General features: G+C 29.7%; 1 long non-coding RNA gene across 1 annotated transcript; it reads left to right on the top strand.

Moving 5' to 3' along the window:
* Nucleotides 1-1,095: 1,095 nt before the first annotated feature.
* Nucleotides 1,096-2,797, top strand: LOC21395380. The gene is made up of 3 exons (XR_002902386.1): nt 1,096-1,252; nt 2,018-2,108; nt 2,322-2,797. It is a non-coding gene; the product is annotated as an uncharacterized LOC21395380 (long non-coding RNA).
* Nucleotides 2,798-5,787: the final 2,990 nt, after the last annotated feature.

Genomic DNA, 5,787 nt, shown 5'->3' with positions numbered 1-5,787 from the left:
TTTTTATTTTTTAATTTTGCCTCAAGATCTCTTTTTGGTTTCAAATGTTGATGTATAAACGTGGGTTGTGAAAACTTGTATGTATACACGTATGTCTGTTCATTTCACCGATTTGAGTTTTATTACAGTAAAAAGTTATCAGAAACAATCACATCTAACTTTTTTACTACAGTAAAAAAACTCACATAAAGTCACATCTCAACTCGAATCAGCAAATTAAACGAGCCCGTAAAAACTCTATACTTGTGTGCATAAAATTATGATAACTCATATACGTCGAAAATAATAATATTCAATCAGTATCTTTTTAAGCAAAAATTCCAAACTAATGGAAACAATTTCCAATCTATTTAATGCTGCAACAAACTAAATAGACAAATGGCCTCGTTCATTTCGTTGATTCGAGTTTAGAATTCGAGTTTTACTACAGTAAAAAGCTCTCATAAACAATCACATCTAACTTTTTTGTTACAGTAAAAAGTTCTCACATAAAATTACATCTTAACTCGAATTAAAAATTTAAATCAGCAAACTAAACGGGCCGTACAAGTTCTTCAACACCCTTGATTGCTTGCTTGCCGAAAACTGGCTTTCCAATTGAAGCCACGTAAATAAGCAAGAGTCTTTTTGGCCCAGTTTGGTATTGATTTTTGAAGCCCAAAAGTACTTAGAGCGTGAAAACTGATTTCTGAAGAATTTTTGCACAATTCAAAGCTAAAAGCTCAATCTGATGAGACGGTGCTTCTGATTAGCCCTCGTTTGTTGATTCGAATTTAGAATTTGAGTTGAGATATAATTTTATATAAGAGTTTTTTATTATAGTAAAAAAATTAACTTTTTACTGTAGTAAAAAAGTTAAATGTGACTGTTTATAAGAACTTTTTACTATAGCAAAACTCGAATTCTAAACTCGAATCAGCGAAACGAACGATGGCACATTAATGAAACTTTGCAACTACCCATTTTACCCCCGGTGAAATCTAATATTCACCATTTGCCCATTCTTCTTCAGGCTCTCTCCTCTCTCCTTTCTCTCTCTTCTCTCTGCCATCTCTCCGTTCTCTCTCTTCTCCGCACTATGCTCTCTCCGTTCTCTCTTTTCTCTGCGCTCCGTTTGCCGGCCTCTCTCTCTGTTCTCGCGGTCTCCCTGTCTGTGGTGGTTTCCGATCTCCCAAGCGCGAAACGCTTGGTTTGCCGGTATCCCTATTCTTCCGTTCTCCTCCTCCGATTGTCGCCGGTATCTATCGCCTCTGTAAGTACTCGATTAATCTTCATTTCTCTGGTTTTGGTTTTGATTTGTCTGGGAATTTATTATTTTCTGTGATATTTTTGTTAGCTGCTTCACTGAAGGGTGTGGGAAATCGGGACACTTTGGGGTTTCAATTTTTTATCTTCATTTTTGTGCTAATTTATGCTCAATCATCTTGTTTAGAGTGGCCTAGTAATTACGTTTTAAATGAGTTATTGATCAATTTGATTTCATTGTAGCTTTTAGCATTTGATCCGTCATTACATAAGTTAGATAGAATTTCTGAAATGCATATGAACAATGAGCATGTTGTCACTTTCTTTTTCAGCTTTGCAATTATCGAAATCATTGTTATTACTGGGAAACAAAGAAAATTTTGTTATTTGATGTAAATGCTCAAAGGTGTTTATTTTTTATGAACAATGATGTAAATTTTGTTATTTATGAATTCCTAAAACCCGAGCAGAGCTGTTTAATGAACTAAATTCCTTATTCTTCAATCTTTTCTTATTACTGAAAATGAATTATAACCAACCCGAAGCTCATGTTTAGCTATCCGAGCAATCTGGGCACTTCAAAACCAAACTGATTTTTTATGGCTTTTGCTTACTTTATCATATATGAATAAACTCTCCCATTTTAATATTTCAAGTGTGTTGCTTTCTTTGAAATACGCATAGACCTGGCGATTTTGTTTCAAAGTTCCAAAAGTCTGTCTTGTAGACAAGCTTACAAGCATAAGGCATCAAAATCAACTTGCTTTTGTAGACAAACTTACAAGCATAAAACTTACTCAAGCATAAGGAATTGTTTCATGGATGTGTTGAACGCACTGTTGAAGTTTCTTACTATCAACGAGGTAATTTTTATTTTTGAAATGATATTTTTATTTGCTCATTTTTCTTGTGTTATGTGGTAAAATAGTTATTCCTTTTTGATCATGTGTTTTATATTCAAGCAAAATTATGTGTGTTGATTGTTCTTTATTTGTGGTTTTATAATTAATTATCATTTGGCTTGGCCCGTTTCTTAACATGAAATTTCTCAACAAATTTATTATATTTTCTTGTAGATTTTTGAGAAGAACCCCACCAAAATTGATAATTATGGTATTTGACTACGTTATCATAGCTGAACGGGGTACCATAATATGTACAAGGAGTTCTGTGACACCACTCTAAATGGTACCTTAGAGCAAATGTACAACGAAATGGCCTCTCGTTTACGAAGGAAGTGAAAATAGTTATTGCAACAATGACGCTCCATAATTACATTAGGAAGCATGATAAGGGTAATCGACATTTTCAAAGGGTCGAGGATAATCCAGATGTTTTCGTTTATGAAGAGAATCAATCATAGGACAATGTAGAAGAAAATCAAGCTTTACTATCACCGGAAATGGATAAAATACGAGATCAAATTATGGCAAGTTTAATGAACACGACTTAATTCTTTTCATGCATCTACCAATTTTTGAACAATGAATGTACATTTTGTTCAACAAATTGATTACTCACTAATGCTCCTTTAATTGTAACTATATTGTGAATGAAGAAATAAAAAAAAAGAATTAATTATCATAAATTTATTGTTAAAAAACTCAAAATCATAGCATTATGTTTTTTTTTTTTTAAGTTAAACAAGTATTTCTAAATACCAAAAATAATTATATATATTTAAGTTTCATACCATATCTATTTTGGTCATTTTACATACCCACAGCAATTCAACCTCAAAATTTACCAAACGTCATTACATTGATTTTAGAACTAACACAGTTATTATAATTATAGTTTATTAAACACTCAGCTGCTTCTTGTAACAGCTATTTTTTCCTTCAGCACAGTTAAAAGTAATTTTTTTAAAAATTCACAGCACTACCAAATTAAGCCTTTGTTTAACCCGAAAACTCTTTTTTTTTTCTTTTTTCTTTTAATCTTTAAATGCCAACTTTCATTATGCTTTGATTTTTGTGCTTTTTTCCTTTTTTATTTTGTATAAAATTATTATGTCAAATTAATAAACTGTGCATTCTAAAGCTACTCATTTATTTTCCTAAATGGATTGTCGCTTTGAGGGAAAAAAAAAAATAATATATATATATATATAACAAGATTACATATGCAGTAAATATCAACAATTGAAATAATTACATAAGATGAAAAAAATAAGAAAATAAAATGGGAATTATATATATATATATATGAAGAACATAAGAAAAATATAACATTTAGAGGTAAAAATTGTAGATTATGGGGAAGAAAGAAGAACCAAAGAATAAAATAGCAAAATATAAGTATCAAATTTAATTGAATATTTTTGTCAACTAATAATTTTTTCATTCCCCTAAAACTGTGCCCTTGTAAAAATTGTAGCATCAAATTTAATTGAATTATTTTGCTTTTTAATTTTTTATTTAACACAAATAATTAAAAATTATGCTTTCATCCCATCAAGAAAAAAAAAAACAACTTTCGTTTCAAAAAATAAAATCAACGCTATTTATAATTTTTTAACTAAAGCAAAAAATTTATAATTACAAGCATATTTATAATTAGTTAAATCTAATTTCCGCGCACGTCCGCATGGACGTGCTTCCATCCTAGTATTATTTTAAAAAACATGACTTTTCTAACAGAAACCTGCAGACACATTTCCAAATTCATACCAAACAATAAAAGTCCCCTTTTTAACTATCATGTAGAGAAAATTACCGAATTTATTTTTAATAATATATGAGTTTAAATTTTTATTTTTTATTATTAATTAATATTATTTTATTAATATAGTTTTTTAATTAAAAAGTTATTAAATAAGAATAAGAAATAAAATTATATTAAATTATTAGTTTAAAGTTATTTTTAATATTTTATTTCTATTCATAAAATTAAATTTTTAAATTTAAATAACATAATAAATAATTAATAAAAAAAACTACCGAAACAGAAAAATTGGAACAGCAGGACTCCATGTTGGCTAGCCCATGATTTAATTAAATGGCCAAAATTAAGATCAAACATACCTCAAAGAAAAAATAGAGAATTTATTTTTGATAATGCATGAATTTAGACCTTCACGTTTTATTCTCGATAAATACTTTTTTATTTGTATAATTATTTGACTAAAAAAGTTATAAATCAATAGTAAAAGATAAAAATTTTGACTCATATACTTTTAAAAGGTATTTATCAAAATATCTTTTGTCAAATTCATCAAAAGCTATTTAATTTATGTGTTTAAATTAATAATTTTTTATTTTAAAATTTAAAATTAAAATTTATAATAAAAAAATAATGTGATAAAATTAAAATTATGAATTTAAAACGCGAGAACATATGAGTATAGGAAATTGCATATATTTACAAATAAGTTTACTGTGCAATCACAAACCCAAAAAGTTTTCGAGGGAGGAAAAAATAATTGAGAAAATAGACGATAATGACGGCCCAGACGTACCGAAATGGCAAGCATAAAGAGGGGTAATCATGGACAAATCGTAGAGGAACACGTGTCACGGACCCCACAAGCAGATGTGGACGTGTGAAGATCAGGGACGTACGAATAATAAGTGGCATTATTGGACTGACCACGCAGGGATACGACACGATTATTGTAATCAGGGCTAAGATACGGAAAGAAAGAGAGAAAATAAATATTGAAAAAGAAAAAAATCGAAAAATATATGCAATAAAAAGGCTTATTTGGATTTTGGAGTGCGTACTGCGCACCGGCCGTGATAGTGGGCCCGTAGAGAAGAAAAAGTAGCGGACTCGCATTACGAAGCGCCGTAGGTGGAGGGCGGCGGGGTGACTTCACATTGTCGTCACGCGCTATCCGCAGGAGCAATCGCTCTCGATCCACGCGCTTTATTTTTTTGTTTGTTTTCACTTTTTTTATCTTCATTAACCGTTCACTTTTTATCTTCATTAATCGTAGAAAACAATGTCCAACGCTCCAAACCCAGAGGAAGGTTTCTTAAAGTCAACTGTCGTTTTCTTACAAAAGTATTGCCTGATTGCTTATTTATTTATTTGTGTTTTTTATTTAAAGCAAGGCATTGCCTTGCAAAAAGTAAAAATTCAAAGCCAAAAAAAAAAAAAAAAAACGTTCACTCTCATTTATTTATTTTTATCTCATTTATTTATTTATTTTTATCTAAATGTATATTAATATAATACAATACATATTCAAGTATATAGGATTTTTAAAATTAAAAAAATTGAGCGAGGGCTTAAGTGCGGCCTTAAGCCCCCCCACTGAAGAGTAAGTAGCTTCATCCATAGGGAAACTGTGTATATATTTTTATTTCAATATGATTTTGACACTAATTATCATAAATGTGCTATCCGTTGAGAGGTCCAATAAAAAAGAGTAAAAAAAAAGCTAAAAATATTTCTAAGAGTTGACTTCGTTTCTTTTTGAAGGGTTGACTTTGGTATTTTACATTTTACAATCACTTACAAGATTGTCAATCTGTCACTTTGATTAGTTGTGAAAGATTGATAGTTACAATTATTTTTATTACAATTCTTTAAGTT

The sequence above is a fragment of the Morus notabilis genome, unplaced genomic scaffold, assembly GCF_000414095.1.
Source record: "Morus notabilis unplaced genomic scaffold, ASM41409v2 Scaffold692, whole genome shotgun sequence".
In the NCBI taxonomy this organism is placed as follows: domain Eukaryota; kingdom Viridiplantae; phylum Streptophyta; class Magnoliopsida; order Rosales; family Moraceae; genus Morus; species Morus notabilis.
This window is presented reverse-complemented; position numbering and strand designations above follow the sequence as displayed.